The sequence below is a fragment of the Balaenoptera musculus genome, chromosome 3, assembly GCF_009873245.2.
Source record: "Balaenoptera musculus isolate JJ_BM4_2016_0621 chromosome 3, mBalMus1.pri.v3, whole genome shotgun sequence".
NCBI classification, from domain to species: Eukaryota; Metazoa; Chordata; class Mammalia; order Artiodactyla; family Balaenopteridae; genus Balaenoptera; species Balaenoptera musculus.
Window position 1 is genome coordinate 146,958,767 of NC_045787.1, and position 21,546 is coordinate 146,980,312.

General features: G+C 45.9%; 1 long non-coding RNA gene across 1 annotated transcript in view; it reads left to right on the forward strand.

Moving 5' to 3' along the window:
- LOC118893244 overlaps positions 1–14,308 on the forward strand; it is a 143,849-nt gene extending 129,541 nt beyond the window's left edge. The window contains exons 4-5 of the long non-coding RNA XR_005019439.1: positions 12,275–12,355; positions 12,466–14,308. This is a non-coding gene — a long non-coding RNA (uncharacterized LOC118893244). The remainder of the gene's footprint in view (positions 1–12,274; positions 12,356–12,465) is intronic.
- Positions 14,309–21,546: the final 7,238 nt, after the last annotated feature.

The following is a 21,546-nucleotide window of genomic DNA, read 5'->3' on the forward strand; positions in this document are numbered from 1 at the left end:
CCTCTGTGACTGGTTCAGAGATGGGCCGATCGAAGACATTTCAGGCCAATGAGATGGAAGGTGGAAGGATTTAGTAGGGGTGTCTAGGAAAGTCATTCTGAACTTTAATGAGGTGGTTCAGGAAGGGTCCCTCTCTTTGTCCACCTCGCCCCCCCCAACAGTAGGCAGAAAGCAGGTAGTCTTGCTGGTTACTGGCAGCTATCCTGTGACCACAAGGGCAACCAGCCTTGGGAGATGGCCGGGCCGCTAGATCAATTGCCCTTCCACGTGGCAAGCCCACCCTAGTTTAGGGCTGTCTTTCAGATAAGTCTATAAATCTCCTTATTGTTTCATTCCCTTTGAGCTGGGTTTTCTTTTTCTTGAAGCTAACAACCTTTTAACTGGCAGAACCTGGTCTGTAAAAGGAAGATTAACTTTATTTCCTTATCTCCAGGAAAGCAGAATTAGAACCTGGGGGGGGAACTAGATATCTTCTTGAGGTAAGGAGCTGCCTTGTAGTGAGTGCTCCAGCATTTGAAACATCCAAGCTAAAGCTGGGGAATAGCAAGGAGATTTCTAAGGGGGAAGAGAGTCACTGCTGCTGGCATGCCCCCCACCACTAGGGTTGGGACTCTCAGACCACTTAAAAGTGGGAGCAGGGCTCTGAGGCAGGGGATTGATGCTGAAGGTCCCTCCCTGCTGCTGGATAGCTTCTCAAAAGAAAACCAGGGCATCTCTTTAGTTTTTCTTGTACTGTCAGGGCCTCAAAAGAGGCCAAGATTGTTGAAATCATTCTTCCCATATCTCTCATATTTTAAGAAGGCAAGTCAAATGTGTATTATAGCTGACACATCGGCTTGAAGTCAAGTTGGTGGTGCAGTTGCACTGTACTTTATAGTAAGATGGGACCTTTCATATAATTAATGTGATTGATGAAGCAATGCCCATTTACCAGGCAGGCCACGTAAATTCTTAGCACAGTAAAATATTATAAAGGTTTATGGTTGCGATATCTTTGCTCTCCTGACGTACTCAGAGCCTTATTTATGATTTAATTATTGTGAAGTTCAGGGTTAGGAATGCTTCCTAACCTTGCCATGGCAATATTGTTCTTGCAGGGGAGAGAGAAGCCCATCTGCTTTAGTTGTTCTTCTGAGTCATAAACATGTTGCCTGTTCTAGGTTCCTTTCACAATCCCTTCTGGATCTGTCCTTTATGAATTTATTTAAACATTTAGAAAGCATTGACTGTCTCCCGTGTATACTACCTGCTCGCTATGACAAGCTCTGCTGTCTACTACTTATCCTAAACTTGAATTTCCTGAGCTGCTAGTATCTTCAGCACCCTACCCTTGGACTAGTCTCATAGGTTATGGCAAGCACAGTGCTTGGTCACTGTCAGCAATGGCCTTATTCCCTTCCCACCTAATGTCATCTTAACTTAGTTTTGTGTAAGTGGCTCATTTACTCTGCCCTGCTGAGTCTCAAAGCAGACTGACGGTGCCAGTGGATTTTGCTAAATGAAGATGGAATTAAGCAGAGACCATGGAATATATTGGTGCTACTTTGGCAGCATTTTACATGGTGAAATGAAGGGAGAACTTGACTCCTGGCTGCCTTGCCCAGTATGTGACTCTAGGCAGGAAGATGAGTGAAAGAAAGGCCATATTGCGGGAATATTTTCCTGGTTGTTACTGAGTCAAGAAGGACGCAGCGTAGACAGTGGGGCTCCTTATTTGAGTCAGTAGAAGCAGCCTGTTAGTTCCCAAATCAAATGCCTAGTCCTCAAATGTCAGGCTCTTATGCTTATTTTGTGACCTGGAAGATGAGGACGGGCCAGGGAGAACCAGGGCATGTTCTCAACAGTCTGGGATAATAAGCAGCATTTTCTTGAATAATCTCTGCTTCATGTAGAATTAGTCCATTGAATTAGAAGCCTCCTGAATCTCCTGTTAGCTGCCCTGAAGCAGGCATGTTTGCCCCTATCTTAGTTCAAAGCTGCAGTTGGATGCCTTCAATCTCTTCTTGCCCAGTACCAACAGGTGACCATAAAAACTGCTTAAGGTTTGCTTGTGGGCCACCAGCCCCATAACTCTGCATGCTCAGTTCTGCACTGAACAACCCATTCCTATTATGCATCTTAGGAAAAGGAGACTTTTAACAACTTGAATGCTTGTTCCTGGCCAGGGCACTTGGTAGCAGAAAATCAGAGGAATTAAGGACTTTCAGCAGCATGCCTCAGTTCCAGCTTTTGCTCTCCAGCCAAGAGGAGCCGCTGCGCATTTTTGTGCATGCTTCCCCTTCTCTCTGACTGTTTGACGAGGTGGTCCTTATTAAGGCCAGAGTTTGGCCATGCGTTCCTCTCTCTCGTGCTCCTAGCCACATTGCAGGGTCTGTGTCATCACTTCTACTGGATGGATGAGGGAACTCATGCCCCAAGGAGGAAGGCCCCTTGCCTGGAGTTGTTTTGAGGTGGCAGAAGTGGGATTCCTACCCAACTACCCAACGCTGAAGTGCCGCAGCACTGTCTATTGATTTGCTTATGTGTAATTGGAGGAGCTCTTAAAAAAAGATTGGAAGAAGTTTGCTCAAAAGTTCCTTGCCCATGCCAGCTGGCTTGGCTTTTCATTTCATTTTCTGATGCTTCTATAAAGACCGGACACACACCCTCATCCTCTACCCATATAAGGCTCCCTCAGCAGAGCAGAGAGCAGTGGGCTGCCAGGGCCCAGGGAGGTGAGTGGGGGGGTCACTGAACCTCATTTAGTGAAGGGCCTTGGAGGTGAGACTGAAGAGAATGTGGTAGTCTATATTGTCTCAGGAAGCATTGAATTTAATTCTATTACTTCTGCAGGTGTGAAAATAATCTTCACGTCCTTCCTTTTTCTGCCTCTCTTTCTTCCTCTAACCTTCCTTGTGTATATTGGCCTATTTTATGGATACTTTATCACAATTTCCCCATGGTTTTAATGATCATTTTTTATTTCTTCTCTTGTAAATGATCAGTTTGTGTTTTCCAGCAACAATTCTAACCCTGGATCAGTAACAAAGAAAGGTGTCTCTGTTTTAAAGACTGCCCTCACTTTATGTCTCTGGCCTCCTTATTGCCCAGAAACTAGGCATTCTGGAAAATATTCTCCTCACAGGATCTTCTTCCCATCTCATCTACTGGCATTGCTGGGTTTTCTCTCCTCATACCTTTTTCATTAGCACCAAATTTCCCTGTTCCTTGGCTCATAATGGTGCACCAGGGAGCCCCCTCACCACTAAATGAGATTCTACCCATGCTTGAAAGCCCATCTCTAATGCTGCTGCCTCTGTGAGGCCCACCCAGAATTACCCCCAACTAGACATAGCCTCTCCCTTCCTCACAGCCATCAGCACTGCTATTCTATCTTTAATCAATGTTTTTTTTTCTTTAAAACAGATCCTTTCCCTATTTCCATATTTTCCTAGTTGTAAAAGTAATTCATACCCATCATAGGAAAAAGGAACATGCAGAAAGCCACAAAGAAGAAAATAAGAATTAACCGAGGTAACAATAAGCTCTAACATTTGGGAAAGTTGATACGTAGGCTCCCTTCTAAGCTCTTTATGTGTATTAATCCAGCTCATTCTCACAACCTCTCCTCAAGGGTGACATTATTACCATCCTGATTTTACATGTGAGGAATGACATTTGAGGTGGTCATAAAGTGTCTCAGATGTCAGCTGGGACCTGTGTGACAAGGTCGTGTTGAACTTGCTGACCCAGTTCTGTGGCCATGTGAGCTGGGGAGTTCTGGGCTGAGTCACTGGGCTTCTCCTGCCCTGGGACTCTTGCGTCCCTGAGTCCTGAATGGGCATCCGCTCCTCCCTGTTGGATGCTGGCTGTCAGGATAGTCTGACTTTCAGGTGCCACCTCTGTGCTTCTCTTTCCTTCCACTTTCTCATATGCGACCTCTCCTTGGGTCAGACAGAGGCCGCCACACTTCAGGAGAAGCTGGGTTTTAACTGTGAGAATAAAAAGTGGAAGAAATAATACCCCAAAGCTTTTAAGTTTAATTCAGTCCCATTTGTTTATTTTTTTCTTTTATTTCCTTTAAGAGACGGATCCAAAAAAATATTGCTGCTATTTATGTCAAAGAATGTTCTGCCTGTGTTTTCCTGTAGGCATTTCATAGTTATTTGTTCTTACATTTAGGTCTTTAATCCATTTTGAGTTTATTTTTGTGTATGGTGTTAGAGAATGTTCTACTTTCACTCTTTTACATGTAGCTGCCCAATTTTCCCAGCACCACTTATTGAAGAGACTGTCTTTTCTCCATTGTATATTCTTGACTCTTTTGTCATAGATTAATTGACCATAAGTGTGTGGGTTTATTTCTGGGCTTTCTATACTGTTTCACTGATCTGTCTGTTTTTTTGTGCCATTACCATACTGTTTTGATGACTGTAGCTTTGTAGTATAGTCTGAAGTCAGGGAGCATGATTCTTCCAGCTCTGTTCTTCTTTCTCAAGATTGTTTTGGCTACTCGGGACCTCTTGTGTTTCCAAGCAAATTTTAAAATTATTTGCTTTCCACATGCCAAACCCTGTTCTGGGAGCCATATGTCTGTGAATTCATTGACTCCTCACACGATAACTGCCACTAGGACCTCCAGGTTACAGAGGAAGGGATTCAGCACAGACAGGTTAAGAAACCAGACTGAGTTACATAGCTAGAATGTGGTGAGATTCAAGCTCGGGTGGGCTGCTTCCCGAACCCAATTTTAACTACTTGCTCTCCAGCCTGAATCCATGTCCAGTGGTGAGACAACCAAAATGGGTCTTTGTGAATCAAGAGTGGGGGCCTGAGGGGAACAGGCACAATTTCTCTGTAACATAGAATTAGAATGAAGATCAAGGAAAAGCCTCAGGACCTCTCTCCGCCCTAGACCACAGGAGGGTCCTTGGGCTGGAGGGCAGACATGGGAAAGAGTGGTGTGGGGTGCACATGACACAGAGAGACCTGGATGGGGTCCAAGATTGAATAGACTCTTAAGATGATCTACTTATTTTTTTTTTTTTTTTTTTTTTTTTACTTAGTCTTATTTTAAAAGAAAACTCCAGAGGCTTGAAGAACTAGTTATATTTTTCTATGGAGAAAATAAATATCAATTTAAATAAAATAATAAAAACAAAGAACTTTCATTTTTGCATTCCACCTGTGGGATCTGTCTCTCATTTTGTAGATACAGTTGTAATTGAACCTCTCAATGGCACAGATGAGAAAACTGAGGCCTGGTGACATGCTCAAGGCCACCCAGCCAGCCGGTGACTGAGCTTGGACTCAAGCCCAGTTTGTCTGAATTATTCATGCATGTGGGTGACCCTCTATTCATCCATTCATGTGGACCCACAAAAATGTTTGGAGTGTGAGCCCAGCTCCAGGTGTTGTGGCAGATGCAGAGAATACAATGGAGTGCCTGTTCTGGGGGACTTGGATCTAGTGGGGAGACAGTGTTCTAACAAGCCATCTTGGTGTTGAGCTGTGTGACAGGGCTGTGATAGAAACAGGTGCAAAGGATCATGGGAGACAGGAGCTCAGGGTCTGGGACTGTGCAACTGGATCCCGGTGCCACCCCTTATCCAGGGCTAAGAGAATGCCACTCTCCCAGCAATTAAATGACACTCCGCCACCAAATTTCCTCCCCCTAAATTTCATCATGTGGCATAGTATAGTGGTTAAGAAAGGGCACCACCCCTAGTATCCCTCAGACTTGAGTTCAGATCCCAGGTGTGCGAATCACTGGCTCTGTGACATAGGCGTGTTCTGTCACCTCTCAGTTCCTTCTGTGAACGAGGTTGGCAGGACCCACTTGGATCTTAGGGATGTGGGAAGAAATGAAGTCATACACATACAGCACTGAACAGTGCCTGGCCCATAATATACGCAAGAAATGAGAGCTATGATATATTATTCTAGATAGATTGTTGCCTGCATGCCTGCCATATCCCTTCCTCACACCAAATCATAGGCAAGTTTTTCCTCTTCCCACCAATCTATCTGATAGGACAGAGCCCTGGTGTGTGTGTGTGTCTTTAAAATAGCCTTCCCCCTGGCCCAGGACCCTCTGGCCAGAATTCCGTGCACGTCCTTTGTCAAAGCACTCACTTCTCTTGTGTATGCAGATGAGAAGTCGATCCTTAAACACAACCTGGGGTGACTCCTATGAACACAAGTCAGCCTAAAATCATGGTGGCCCCACGGTTTGGGCCTGGCAATTGGGAGTTGGGCCGAGTCTCTCTGACTTCATTTCTGGAGGCAAATGTAACTCCAACATTACCTAAGCTGGGCAGTGAGGAAATTCTCATGTTTCCAACACTTTCAACAATGCCCCATTATGCCTGGTGATTCACGAATAGGCCTGTGTCCACGGAACAGCATGTGTCTCTCTGCAGTAAGTACAGTGCCTCGCTGTATGTTTGAACTAATTTCATAGGCTTGTCTCCACCACGGATGTTACTTGCCCTCTTTTCTGACGGTTGCTGGAGGCTTGTTGCATCAGAGAAAGCCAGAAAAGGAAAGGGCTATGATTCTTTTCACTGGGCAACCCAGCACATTGGAGATAGTGCCTGGGAGGGAAACTTGGGTTTGAGCTGAATTAAAAGCAAAGTCTTGGGATCTTTGCAAAAAGCCACTTACCTTAGGTGGCAGGTCAAAGAAAACTCTCAGGTCACCCATCGTTGTCACGGTTAATGCTGAAGCCTTTCTTTCCCTTGACAGGCAGGGGAAAGGGCAGCTGAATATTGAGACAGCTCCTTGGATATGCCAGGGTCAGGGAGACACTGCAGATGGTGTGCAGAGACAGCCGATTTGCCTCCTGTGTTGTCACGATCATCAACTTGGGCAATTTCACAGGGAACCGAGAACCCCAGGAACACAGACTCTATTTCTAACATTCCAAAGGGAGGGACATAACTGCTGCCATCTACTCAGTCCCTAGGACACCCTGCCCTGTTGCTTTTACCTACTGCTTGGCACAAATGCCTTGGCTGTGCTGAGCTTCAGCCCCTTTTAAGGGTCTCATGAAATGAGTGGGCCCAGGGCCAGCCTTGCTTGTGCCGTTTCAGACTCTGCACAATTGCAGGTACCAGAGTGCTTGCGTGCCCTCTGCTGCCTGGCGAGCTCCCAGTCACCCATCAGTGGCCAGCAGAGACTGCAGTTTCCCCGCAGGCCTTCCTGACTGCCTTGATCCCTGCATGAGTTTCCACCCTTTATTATAATCCTAAGAATGAGAATGAAAACTCCTTGGCAAGGTCTTTGCTTACAGCTCCGTCTCCTCAGCTACACAGTGGATTTTCTGAGATCAGGGACCTCGACTGTCTCGCTCACTGTTGTGTTCTCAGCACACATGACATTTCCTGGCAGGTACAAGGCACTCAGTAAATGTTGGCTGGGATACCAAATGAAGAAATGAATGAATGAATGTCATCCTCAGGTAATATTCTGTATATGATGAGGCATATTAAGTTTCCAGGATACTGGAAACTCCTATAATGATAACATTCTAGTGTGTTATTATACTATCCAAATAGAAGGCCCCCTTTAAAAATCACACCTGTTATCATTCATCAATACCTTCACATGAATGAGTTTACAGTATTTCAAAATACTTGACAAAATGAACTGAGTCTGGTACTGATTTGGTTTGGAAATAGGGGAGTGTGCATATGTGTGAGGCAATGGGTGAGCAAGAAAGACCTGGAGTGAGGCTGTGGGGTGTCATCTAAAAGGGCCCCTTATGGGCATGACACCTAGGAGAGTGTCCTTGAAAGGGAAGAAGACTGGGAGAGGGAGGACAAGGGGCCAAGTGTTCCTATTAGCCCTGAGGCCAAGTCTGGGGTGGGGGGAACCTTAGACCCAGAGGTGGGACAGGGGGCTCAGGTGAATTTCTGGCCCTTGTGTTCTGGTTTCCTAGACAAGGGGTAATTCTCCAACCCACCTCCATTCATATGTTTATTCAGTCATTGAACTAAACCACATTGACCATCTTCAGTGCACTAAGGTTGTGTTCTAGGTGTTGAGGATACAGTGAAGAGTAAAATGGACAAATTTCCTGCCCTCATGGAGCTTACAGTATAGCTGGGGAGAAACAAACACTAAGCAAATAAGTCTACTATGATACCAGATAACGATAGTGTCCTGAAGAAAAATGCAACGGGGACAGGCAGTGGCGAGCGATGGGGCGATGTTTTAGAAGTGCAGTCAGAGTGACACCTTGAGGAGGGGACAGCAGGGCAGAGAATAAAGGAAGGGACCCCCTGACATCTGGCTGGTTATTGGTGGGAGGCAAAGAAACTGAATGCAGGTCCAACTCCTTTGCTTTTGGCAAGCATGTAGAATTGGGCCAAAGATGTTCTTTTTGGAAATAATTCTTTCATCTGAGCTGAACAAGGGCCTTCGACAGGTGTGCTGGGTGTCCCCCGCTTGGGGACACTGAGCCTCAGGTTGCTCCTTTGTGAAGTGGGGACAGCAATTAGATCTCCTTCACAGGGCTCTCTTGAAGGTTAAATGAGCCGATGTGTGTGAGAATAGCGCTCAGTGAATCGTGAGGGATGGAGTGTAATTTACATGTTCACCACTCATCAACCTTCAGGGCGTTCAAGCGCCACAAGCACTTGGCTGCCTGCTGATTCTGGGGAGCTGTTGGACACCCTCCTTCATGCCCCCAAGCCCGATCCTGTGACCTCTGCCCAAGACTCCATTAGCGTTAGGGTCCTACAGTCTGGAGGTTAGAAGCGGTTCAAGGAGGGCTGGCTGGTTTTTGGCTGGCATTTGAGAGCATCGCAAAATCACTGACATTTGTCCTGATGTGTTGGTGTCTGTACCAGACCTGATGTTAAAGTTTTTTGACTCTCAGTCTAGTTGGAAGCATGGACTCTGCAGCCAGAGGGCTCAAGTTCAAATTCCAGCTCTGCTACTTACCAGCTTTATTAAAAATCATAGGCCTGTTGGGAGAATTAAATGTATTATGCAAAGGCACTTGAAGCCGCGCCTAGCATGTAGCCCTAAATAAGTGTTTGCTGTTCTTGTCGTTACTTTTTTTCCTCCCCCACTTGCACTGTGATTTCCTGTATAGAAGACGCCTGTTCTATTCATCTTTTGGTTCCCAATGGCTATGTCAGGCTTGGCATAGGGCAGGCACTCAATCAATGTTGGACGAGTACATTGATGAATGGGTGGATGGATAGATGAGTGGATGGATGGATGGATGGATGGATGGGTGGGTGGATGGATGGATGGACGGGTAGATGAGCTACTGTTTACTTCTTGTAAACTTTATGATCAAGGGCTTAAGGGTGATGAAAGAAAATGTGGAGGGTGCTGATGGTACAGTTTGGAGAAGGGGCAGAGCAGAGAGCACACTTCCCATTAAACCCCCTTTCCTGCAGAAATGCCTGGGGAGTGAGGGGAGAGGGGACCTGGCTCATCTCATCTGGGTTCCACAGCTGCCCAGTGTGGGCTCTGTGCCATGCACGTTACAACACTACCCACCTCTTACTCCTCACAGCCACCCTAGGAGGCATACTATTATTGGCTCCATTTTACAGATGAGGAAGCTGAGGTTTGGAGAAATGAAGTGACTTTCTTAGGGTCACACCCAGGACTGCTAATTCCAGAACCTTCATCCTCAACCCTTTTGCTCCACTGTTGGGTCTGTTCCTCAGCCACGTGATTCACAGTTTTGCTACATAGCACTGGCCGAGGACTTACTCTTTGGAAACTCTTCTTTCATCTGAGGTGAACAGGGACCTTTGACAGGTGAACATGCCAGCCCTGAGCGCTGGGCATTCTCACCTTGGGGTCTTTTACACCAGCTTCTTCTTGGGAAAATTCTATGATTTCTCCAGAGCAGTTTGGCTGAGTTCACTCCATTCACAGGCAATGATAAAGCTGGTATCTGGTAAAGCACACCCTGAATTAGTAAATGTAATTGTAGAATGTGACATTGAAAAAAAGGGGAGGTACCTCAGAGTGGAGGAAACACAGTGTTTATTGAGTGCTTACGACACACCAGCACAGTGTATACTTTCTCACTATTCTTCACGTCAACTATGTGAAGAGCATTTTATCACTTTCATGTTTTGGGTATTGGGTCTCTGGCCTGCTCGAGCCATATAGCCAATAAGGGCTCCTCCTGAGATTTGAACCCTGGTCTCTCAGGTTTCCAAACTCTCCCCTTTGCACTGATCTTCCCTGGGAATGTGCAGCTGGCTGTGATGACGAGTGGGGTTTCCACAGATTCATAATTGTCTGTACTCACGGTAGAGTTAGAAGTCTAATCTAAATATGAGTAAGTTCACAATTGCTATGTTTTCCACCATCTGACAGCTAGATCATTTACCCAGTCTCAGCAAATGCTGGGTTCTCCCCGCTCCACCCTCCAGCTTTCAGGGGAAATTTCATCACTAAAAAGAAATCCCAGTGGTATATACCCCAAAGAATCAAAAGCTGGGACTCCAAAAGATACTTGCACAGCCATGTTCATAGCGGCATTATTCTCATTAGCCAAAAGGTGGAAGTAGCCCAAGTGTCTATCAATGGACGAATGGGTAAGCGAAATGTGGTATATACATGCAATGGAATATTATTCAGCCTTAAAAGGGAAGGACATTCTGATATATGCCACAATATGGATGGACTTTGAAGACATTATGCTACGTGAAGTAAGCCAGACACAAAAGGGCAAATACTGTATGATTCCACTTATATGAGGCACTTAGCGTAGTCAGATTCTTAGAGACAGAAAGGAGACTGGTGGTTGCCCCAGGCTGGAGGAAGAAATAGGGAGGGTTTTGTTTTGTTTTGTTTTTAATGATAAACATGGCTTGGATACGCTTTATTTTTTTAATTTTTATTTTATATTGGCGTATAGTTGATTAACAATGTTATGTTCGTTTCAGGTGTACAGCAAAGTGATTTAGTTATACATACACATATATTATTTTAACAAATAATACCATCCTCATGGGTGTGAGGTGATATCTTATGATTTTGATTTGCATTTCTCTGATAATTAGTGGTGTTAATATCTTTCCATGTGCTTGTGTTCCATTTGCATATTGTTGCAGAATATCTATTCAAGTCCTTTGCCCATTTTTTAATCAACTTATTTGATGTTTTTGTTGAGTTGTAAGAGTTCTTTATATATTCTGGGTATTAACTCTCATTAGATGTATGATTTGCAAATATGTTCTTCCATCCCTAGGTTGCCTTTTAACTCTGTTGTTTATATCCTTTGATGTATAAATGTTTTTAAGTTTGATGTAGTCTTATCTATTTTTGCTTTTGTTGCCTGTATTACTAAGAATTATAAGTTGTATTATCATGCTATGTATGGTACATATACATTATATATGTGAATTATTAAGTGTAATAATTAAACAATGCTGAATCTGTTATACTTTTTTTTTATAATTTTTTTTAATTTTTACTTTTATTTATTATTTATGGCTGTGTTGGGTCTTCGTTTCTGTGCGCGGGTCTCTCACTATCGCGGCCTCTCTTGTTGCGGAGCACAGGCTCCAGACGCGCAGGCTCAGCAATTGCAGCTCACGGGCCCAGCTGCTCCGCGGCATGTGGGATCTTCCCAGACCAGGGCACGAACCCGTGTCCCCTGCATTGGCAGGCAGATTCTCAACCACTGCGCCACCAGGGAAGCCCCCTGTTATACTTTTAAACTGTAGTATTACCTCTTTAATTATCTTTGCACGTGGGCTTCCTTCTTTCCCTCCCTCCATCCCTCCTTCCCTCCCTCCCTCCCCCCTTCCTTCCCCCCTTCCTTCCTTCCTTCCTTCCCCCTTCCTTCCTTCTTTCCTTTCTTCCTTCCTTCCTTCCCTCCCTCCCTCCCCCTTTTCTCCCCCCTTCCTTCCTTCCTTCCTTCCCTCCTTCCCTCCCTTCCTCCCTCCCTTCCTGCTTCCTTCCCTCCCTCCCTCCCCTTCCTTCCCTCCCTTCCTCCCTCCCTTCCTCCTTCCTTCCCTCCCTCCCTCCCCTTCCTTCCTTCCTTCCCTCCCTCCCTCCTTCCTTCCTTCCTTCCCTCCCTCCCTCCCCCCTTCCTTCCCTCCTTCTCTCTTTCCTGACATGTTTATCAAACACCTACCATGTGCCACTCACTCTGCCAGACAATAGACATGATAACATGTGATCTGTGCCCCAATGTACTCCTATTTTCTTTCATTTTTACTATGTTTTATCAGTGTATACACACTCTCAGTTTTGCCTGATACTGATTTACTCTCCATTTATTTTCTATGCTGTTTTTTTTTTTCAGGGCAGAATGGACCAGTTGCTTCGGCTTTAATTTCCGGCGCTTTACAAAGGCTGAGCCGAAGGCTGCACCGCCAGAAGCTTGGTAAGCTTGGGCGACTGGCCTTGGCTGGTGGGACGCTGGGAATTTCAAGTGGGCAGGGCCCCAGGGAGTCAAGTGAGTGTTTTCACAGTTTTCTGTGTTTGGCATTGTAGGAATTTGCCTGGCCTGCTGGATGGAGAGAGTCTGAATCGGATTCTGGGGGCTTGGAAAGACAGTCAAAAGACTCTTCCCTTCCCTGAAATAGCCACGCATTTGTTTAAAGACTTGAAACCATTCTGATGCTGGAATTTCCCTCTGTGTTTATTTTCACATCTGGGTGATGGTCTTCTGCCACTGGAGGACTTTTAATGAATCACTTTAGAGATTGCTTTTAATGTTTCCCAGATGAGAGGGGCTGGCACTTGTCTGTTTCCTGAGGCCTGACAGGGCAGGACCGACCGGGCTTCCCGGCTGGCCGCCTGGAGCAGCCCCTTGGGGGGAGTGGACAGGCATTTCTTGTCTTTCTGGGAAAACTGCTCCTCAGAGCTCCTGATCCCCGGGCTCTCTTTCCACACGAGGAGGGGGAAAAGGTGGAATGGAATATAAATAAAAGAGATAGACTAGTTTTAACTGGTCCAAGATGTTACGGGCTGCGCTCTCGGTAGCCACTGGCAGCCGGCACCCCTCTGTGCTCCCAGGCTCTGGTTTGCGGTGTCACGGGCTCCAAGAGACAAGGCTGGTTGGGGTCGCTTCCAGAGGGCAGCCTGGGAAGCTCAGGAAGGTGTTGGCTCAGCTCAGGAGTCATTGGCTGCCAGGTGCCTTCTGATGGAAGCCTGTTCCCAGGGCCCAGCGGTGGCCAGGGTCTCTATGACCACGTCAGGTCCATGGTTCCCGTTCACTCTTAGCCTGACAGACAAGCTCCATTGCAGTCGCATTTCTGCTCCGTGTCCCTCTGTCACGCCCCCCTCCGCCCCCCATACTCCATGTTCCAGCCACATCTCATACATTCTTTTGGGTGCTTTCTAGTTGTCCCCACCCCAGAGCCCCCTGCACCCTCCTCTGCCCAGCTCTGAGCCCCAGGAGTCAGACCGCTAGGGGTGCCTCATCCAGGCTCCCCTGCCTCGCCCTCTGGCTTCCTGCTGGTGTGGGCCTATGGGGAGCCCCACAGCAGCTCTGGGGGTAGGGGAAGGGGAGAGAGAGGTGGGGGGATTTATTCCTCTGGCTCCCCTGCTGTGAGGTCATCTCAGGTTGGCTGCGTGACTTAGAAGTCTCGCACCCTCTTAAGGTGGGCTTCTCTACATAGTTTTCTCTTTCTGCATCTGGGTAACTGCTGCCTTCCTTCATCCTTTTGGGTCCAGGGGTGGTACAGAACCTGGAATCCCGCACTACCTTTTGTGGTTTTCCTGTATCTTGTCCACACTTTTGTCAATAGTCTGTTTGCTAAATCCTTCTTGAATTCTCTTATTTGAGTGTTCCTGCTGGAACTCAGACAGAGGTAGATAGATAGATAGAGAGACATAATGTTATTTTATATACCTGTACCCCTTTCCCATGTTTATTCCCTCTACAAGAATTCCCTTCTTCACCTTGGCTACCTGATGAACTGCTTCTCATCCTTCAAAATCCCACTGAAACATCACCTCTGAAGCCTATCTTGAGTTCCCCATTAGAGTTCATGACTTCCCCCTTGGCCTTCTATCTCTCTATGTGGTGTCAATCATGTCCATATACTTAACACCTCCATCCTAACCACTTGCTAATCAGACATGTCCAAACTTTCCCTCACCAAAATTTTACTATGTTTAATTCCTTCAAAATCTGATAAAGTGACTGTCTAAAGGGCCTGCTTCAATGCCTGGCCCAGGCATATAGATGCTCAATAAATAATAGCTATTATCAGAAAACATCATACTGAAGTGTGAATGGCTATGTGTTTTAATGCATTATCTCTTCCAGGAGCAGCTTACATTTATAAGGGATTTTTTGGAGTTAAAAGAACCTCCGATGAATCTCTAAATTGGCAGAGCAGGGTGGGGGAGTGTCAAGGGGTCTTCCTTTGGGGTTTCTCAAATTATGTTAAGTCTAAGGCCTCTCTGTCTGTAGGTTTGAGAAAACAGAGAATCACTTCAGGTCAGTCTCCAGCACGCAGAGGCTGCTTGGAAAGGGGACAAATTGCTCAATAGTGGCCTGGGGGGAGCAGTGTCTATGGAAAAAGACAGATGTGACTGGACACATCTCTGCTCGGCTATTATGCCCTTCCAGTGCTAATGGAATGTGATTTTCTAAATTGTGACTGGCTGACTTTCTTCTCTTGTGGTTGAGTTTGTAATAACATAGACTATGACTCTAGTTTTGCCAAAGTGGAAAAAAAAATGCCATCCAATGGATTTTTATGGCGGTTCTTAAACATTAAAAAAAATATTATAAAGATGCAGCTCAATAAGCCTTTAATGTCCTGCTTTGGGGCTGAAGAGCCAAGGCACAGACTTACAAGGCTGGGTGTGGGCAGCGGAGGGATACTACACCTGGGGAGTGCCAACACTGGTTAAGTCCCTCTGTGCAATTTTGCCTAAAAATGGAGCTACCTACGTAAATAAATATCCAGAGTATTTTGATCTTCTATGGCTTGGGGCAGAGATCAAAGCAAAGCGTCTCACTCCTCATTAAGTTCAAGAAGCCAGGGAGCCTGCTGTGTTCCAAGAAGTCCAAATACATCCTTCCCAGACTCCAGAGAATCACAGCTCACATCTTAGGTGGTAGAGAGGCCGGGCTAAGCGAAACCACCTCTTGCAAGCTGGCCTCTTCCCTGCTCTGTGGAGAAGAGTGGGCCAATTGGACATAGTGTCATGATCAAGAGATTTGGGGACATCTTTTCTAAAAGGGTCCCACAGATGTCCATGCAGCTGGCAAACTGGCGGAATTCTTGGGAAGAACCCAGAGTGGTGTTTGCTGAGTTAGGGGTGTGGATGCTGAATGTCTTGGAGTGGTTAGGACAGAAGGTTTCTCAGGGAGGTGATAACCTCAGGTGAGCAAAATGGATTGCGGGAAGCTGCCATATAGCCACTGTGAGGACCCCGGAAGGGAGGCTTGTGAACTGGGCTGCAAAGTGAGTTTGTCCTGGTTATTAATTGCAGCCCAAACTGACCTCCTTTCTGCTTTGCACCTGGGCTCTCCAGCCCCCATATAGTCATGGTCTTCTCTACCACCCAGCATGGCTCTGGTTATGCACACCTTCTCTTGCTCTCTGGTTGAATCTCCAACATAATAGATGCTCAATAAATGCTTGTCAATGGAATGATGCTGAACTTTCATTGGATAGATTCTTAGTTGTCCCCAAACGCAGCTCCTTTCACCTCTTCTGCCTCAGTGGTTATTTTCTTAGATTGAACCCAGTCTCCGGAGGCCCCTGCCATTGGTCAGAGGTGAGTGACATGCTTGCTTTGTGTCTCTGGCCTCCGGATGGCGTTACTGTAGTTCGAGCTTTATGACTTGTGAGGCTCTGACTCCAGGCCTTCGCTCCACACTGCAGTGCAGAGTAGGGCAAGCTCTCTGAGCAAAGCGGTGGTTGAAATCACCCTTGTTTCAAAGAACTGCATATAAATATATTCCAGGCATTTCAGAAATTTCCAGTCAAAACATTTTGGGAAGAGCAGCCAGATTTTGTAAAGAAACAAAAAAAATGGGGGCAGTTTAATGGGCGAAGATGTTCTGAGTAATTCTATGCTTGAGTGACTAGCCAAGTTAAGAGGCGGTTCGACTAGCATTTTCAGGAATTGAGGTCTCCAAGCTGCCTTCTCATCGGAGTGTCTTCAGCGGGTCATGTGGAGAGGCTCTGGTCATCTCACTCAGGGGTCAGACATGCTCAGAAAACAGTCGTCCCTCCCCTGCCCTCCCACGATGCCACCAGGCCTGCAGGTTTCTTCCTCAGGAAGGTGACAGGTGAATATGGTGGCAGAAAGATTTGCCTTAGGATTGGTGGTGGATGAAAATGATGGAGTATGCCTGGCTTTGTTCTTTCTTCCCCCGACACCTGCAGAGCAATGGCAGAGAATCAGAGTGGTGCTTGCCCACCTGGAAGTAGTGGGATGAAATGGGGGCCCCCGAGGAGGCCCGTGCATACAGTTCTGGCGATGGTTTCACCACCTCACCTGAGCACATCGGCTCCCGGCTTCCGACTTCCTGTTCTCTAGGGCAGGTGCACTGGGTAAAGCAGACCCCATGGCTGAGATGGTGAAGGTGCTGCTGCCAGCTTTCATATTTATGAAGCGTTCTGTGACCTGAGGTAGGTCTCCTTTCATCCTTGTGCCTCAATTTCTCTATTTGTAAGACATAATATGGCAAATGTTATGATGCAGCTGGGAGAAGACCATGTTCCACAGAGGGGTTTGTCCTCACCGGACCCCATTTGCTCCCATCTCTGTAGGGGTCGCCTCTTACCTGGCTACTCCCCAAATCTATTTCACTCTCAGCTGCTTGTCAATTTCTCTCCCTCTTAGACGTAGGTCGAAAACTTAAGGAATATTTTCTTTAAGGACTCCCTAAACATAAAAGAGAATTCTGGAAGGTCAGAAGCCTTTGAGCTGCAGATGAATCTCCAATGATAATACTTCAGCCGAGATTTTTGTTTTTTTTTCAAAAGGGGGTCTTTTCTAAAATGCCTTAAGTCGCATCATGGTGGTAGAGGAGCTGTGTCATATAATTGAAGTCACGTGGTTTGCTTTTCCTGCTTAACGTTATAGTGTAACTATTTTTTCTTGTCATTTAAACTATTTTTCGAAAATCTTTTTATAAAAGATTTTCAAACAATGCAGAAAAGTTGAAGGAATTTTATAGGGAGCACTCGTATACCTACTACTTAGATTCTATATGCATTAATATTTTACTCTACTTGTTTTGATCATGTATTCTCCATCTAGCCCTTCCTTCTACATCCATCAATAATTTTGGGGTGCATTTCAGAGTAAGTTTCAGAAAGCCGTACACAAACCTAGCATACTTCAGCATGTGTGTTGTTAACTAGCCCTCACTCTTTGCTTACAGTTTTTTTGAACATACAATAAATGCACACATCTTAAGCACACTATTTTTAGATATTGATTTTTTCAATGGCATATCTATTTTAGTCTTTTATTTCCACACTTTCTTCCTTAGCAGTTAATTAATTTATTAAATAACAATGGCCAGGTGACTACTCTGTATTCCCCATTTGGAAGTCAGAGGCCTAGACTCCTCTATTCTTTATTGAGGAGAAGTAATTTTTCCCCACCCTGATTCCCATCCAATTTGATTTCTCAACCTCCTGGCAATGGATGTAGACCTCTCCTGAGTTTCCCTCCAACCCTTGGTCCAAGAGTGCCCAGAGCCATTTCTTGGGCTCCTCTGCTGCAGCCTGGCCTTGTCCAGCCAAACCCAGAAATGCTTACTCTGTTACCATGTGATAGTTAAATAATTATAGACATCAGCTACCATGCTAGCGGTTGTGAGGTACTTCTCAGTTTCTGCAGTTTGCCGTCATGTTATTTGAGACCTCCCTGCAGCTCAGTGGGGTAGCTATTATAACCATTACACCCATTTCTCAGAGGGGGATACTGAGGCTTAGAGGGGGGAGGTCCTGTGGCCTGGGTGTGGATCCAGGCCTGTGTGGCTTCATGCTCTGGGCTCTTCCTGTGGCTCCACAGAGCTTTCACCTGAGCTGAATTCCCAGGCTGTGAAATAGTGACTACGCATATCACTAAATGTGTCAGAGTAACTTGCTAGGAAGTTTTATTTGGGCACAATGTTAAACTGGCCAGGGGTTTGCAGATGATGTGATTTGCTGTTCACGTGACAGGGAGACGTGTGGTCTGGTAGAAAGAGCACGTTTTGGAGTCAGCCAACCTGGGCTTTTCGTATAAGAGCCTTGTGACCTCAGGCAAGTCACTTATCAAGAATCAATGTTTTTTTAATGTTTACTATTATATGTGCCTGGTGGGGGACACATATAATCTCATTTAACTTCCCCTCCCAACACCCTACCATTATCTTTGAACTGCTTTATAGATGAAGAAACTGGGGCACAGAGAGATGAAGTAACTTGCCCAAGGTCACACAGCTGAAGAACCCAGGCACTGGGGCCTGTTGTCCTAATTGCAGTGCCACATCACTGCCTCTGCACCCTGGGGATTACCAGCCCCTCCTCCCCCCACAGGTGCTATTGGGACCATGAGGGCAGATGTGTAAAGTGTTCTCTCCAGAGGGAAGTAAGCTGTGGTCCCTGCATTCACGGTCCAAACACAGAGGCTACAACTGGATGCCGCTGGACCAATTTTGATCCACATAGTGTTTGCCAGAGAGTTTTGTTCTTTTGATTCAGATTGTCAACACTTAAAAATTAAGAGCATGGGACTGGCGGTCCAGTGGTTAAGACACTGTGCTTCCACTGCAGAGGGCACGGGTTCGATCCCTAGTCAGGGAGCTAAGATCCTGTGTGCCGCGCAGCGTGGCCAAAAAATAGAAAAAAAATTAAGAGCATGCACATAACAATATCTTTTTCTAGCTTACCTTAAAAAATCTGAACATCTGGCCAAAGTGAGTCCCTGTCTGGGCATGAAGCAATTGTCTGGCACTGAGGCAAAGCTGATGCCTGCTCCCCAGTTCTCCACAGTCCCCACCATTCCCTCTTGCCTGCCCCTTTCTGAGGTCAAGCATTAGTGGCCATTTCTCATCCTGCTTGCAATGTGGCTTTTTTGATACCAGGCCCATTTCACTCATGGTCTCCCTGGCCCCTGTGGGCATGTGGGTTTGTAGACAGAGCAAAACCAAATCACTCAGTTGGGGGCAAGTTCTTTTAATTTTCCAGAGGGGAGCCACAACTCAGGTCATTTGCTATCTATGAGATTCAAAGGTCAGGGTGTGCTCGTGACAGTAAGCTCAGGTACGTACCCAGGGAATATTTGGAAGGTGTTTATTTCCTAGAATGTCACAAACCAGTGGTCTTACTGAGCATGGTGCTTTGGCGAGTGCTGTGACTGTCTCTAGGGCTGTCAGCTTTTTCTTCCTTCCCTTTTCCTTGTTAACTTTTGTTTTACCATCTTCAGTACCTACCCTACCCTGGCCCAGATTTTCCTCATGGTTGCCCAGGGCAACCCTCATCATATGCCCAGTTCCCCAGGACTCAGATCTGAAAGTGAAACGACGTTCCCTGGGAGAGGTAACATTAACACAGCATTTCCCCAAGTGGAGCTAGCATTAGGTGATGCACAAGCATTTTTTAAAATGTTAATTATTATGTATTTATTTTCATGAGTACTAGAAAAATACAATTAGCACATCAAATCTCTGATTTTTAAGACTACTATTGCTTAGGAGGAAGCTAAGTTTTAAAAAAGAGTTATTTTAAAGTTGATTTAAAGAGAAATAGTAGGTAAATGCTGCCACAGGTGAAAAGTCACAGCAAAAATACACAGCGTCGACACATAAATGACTGACGTTTGGGACCTCTGTCTTCCTCTCCATCCTCTTTGGGCCAAGTCCAGCGGTAGGAGACAGGGTCCCCTTCTCTCATCCCTTAAGTCACCTCCATCCCTCTTCCCTCTCCTGAGTCTGGGGAACCTTGACCTGGATTTGGCGGGAAGCTTTGCTCTTCCTAATCACAGCTTCGCCTAAGTCTTTTGTGCTGTCTCTGCAAATAGGCCCTTTGTGGTCTTGAAGGGACTAGACTTTTGAAAGTCAAAACAGGAAAAGATTCTTTATGCGGTGTCATCTTGGGGTAGAGAATGTAGAACACCCTGGTTGCTACATGAATGGGGGAATCATCACGGGGTGATAGAAAACAACAGGAACCAAACCAAACCAACCAAACAAAACCCTCATTCGTGAGTATTTTTGATAAAACATCCCACTGTACATGGATGTAGCAACGTGTTGTACGGACGGCAGTTGTTGGAAAGAACATAAGGACTGAATTAAATGAACTTGGCCAAATTACTCCATCTCTCTGATCCTCAGTTTCCTCATCTGTATAATGGGAATACAAATAATACTTAACTTGCAAGGATTACATGAGGTAGTATATGCAGAGTGGTATGTATAAGTACTCAATAAATGATAGCCCACGTGGTGATGATGGTGATGATGATGATGATGGAAGGACTCTAAGGTAGGCTCTTTGTTCAGGTGTTGATGTTAATTTAGGGAGAAAGATGAGTTGTATCTTGAAGTTTTGTATTGGATTTTTCGCCCATGGGAACATCTTGCCTGAGGGCACGATCTGTTGGCATATTAACGGCCATGCCCTCAGGCCACCATTTTCCTATGTCTTTGTTTGATCTGTGGGGACAGGGAACATTCTGTTCTGTTGGTCATAAGATAAGACTGTAGGAGTGGAGGGCAGCTCTGGGCACTTGGCTGCTTTCTAGATTGGGTAAAAGCCAGTGTGGACCGGCTCTAACCCATTGGGTTACATCCAGTAGAAGCCGCTCTCCCTCCTGGCGCCCATGCATGGACACAGTTAAGTCTAAGTCTCAGCAGGTCCAGTGGAGGGAAGGGGACACATGAGCACACAACCTTGAATGCAGATTGCTAGAATTCTTGCCAATAAAGCATTAGTATAAAGGACAGAAATGGCCAGAAGAAACTAGCTTGGCTTCGCCCAGAGAGAACTTCGCATTGAAAATAGATTACTCTGTTTGGTAGGTTTGATTTAGCTTGCAGTTATTTCTATTGACTTTTGTAATGACCGCAAAATAACCACTGGTTTCTATAGTTGGTGCTCCCCTCAGTGGTTCCCAAAGGATCCACTATGCTGACACCCTGACTTTAGCCAGTGAGACTGATTTCAGACTCCTGGCCTCCAGAACTATACAGGAATGAATTTCTGGGTTTTTTTTTTTAAGCCACTGAGTTTGCAGTAATTTGTTACAGTGGCCCCCCCCAGGAAAGTAATATGCTCGGTTTTCCTGCATTCAGTCAGCACATCTTTGATGCACATATTCTCTGAGATGTCAGACATCCTTTGTTTATACAGTGCTTCTGGCAGGGAAGTGTCAGTGGGAGATGCCGCATCCCATGCAGCTATAGCTAAGTCAGTGCCTGGTGGAGGAACGTGTCTCCCTGCTCCTCAGAGACTGCAGCCAGTTTTGTCTGATTAGCAGGGTTCTGCGTCTGAGCTCAGGGGTCTCCTCCACGGGAGGAGAAGGGCCAGGGTGTCCTGGGAACTACGGGATGGGGAGGCTATCATGCACCTGTAGCTTCTTCCCCACCACAAGGACCAGAAC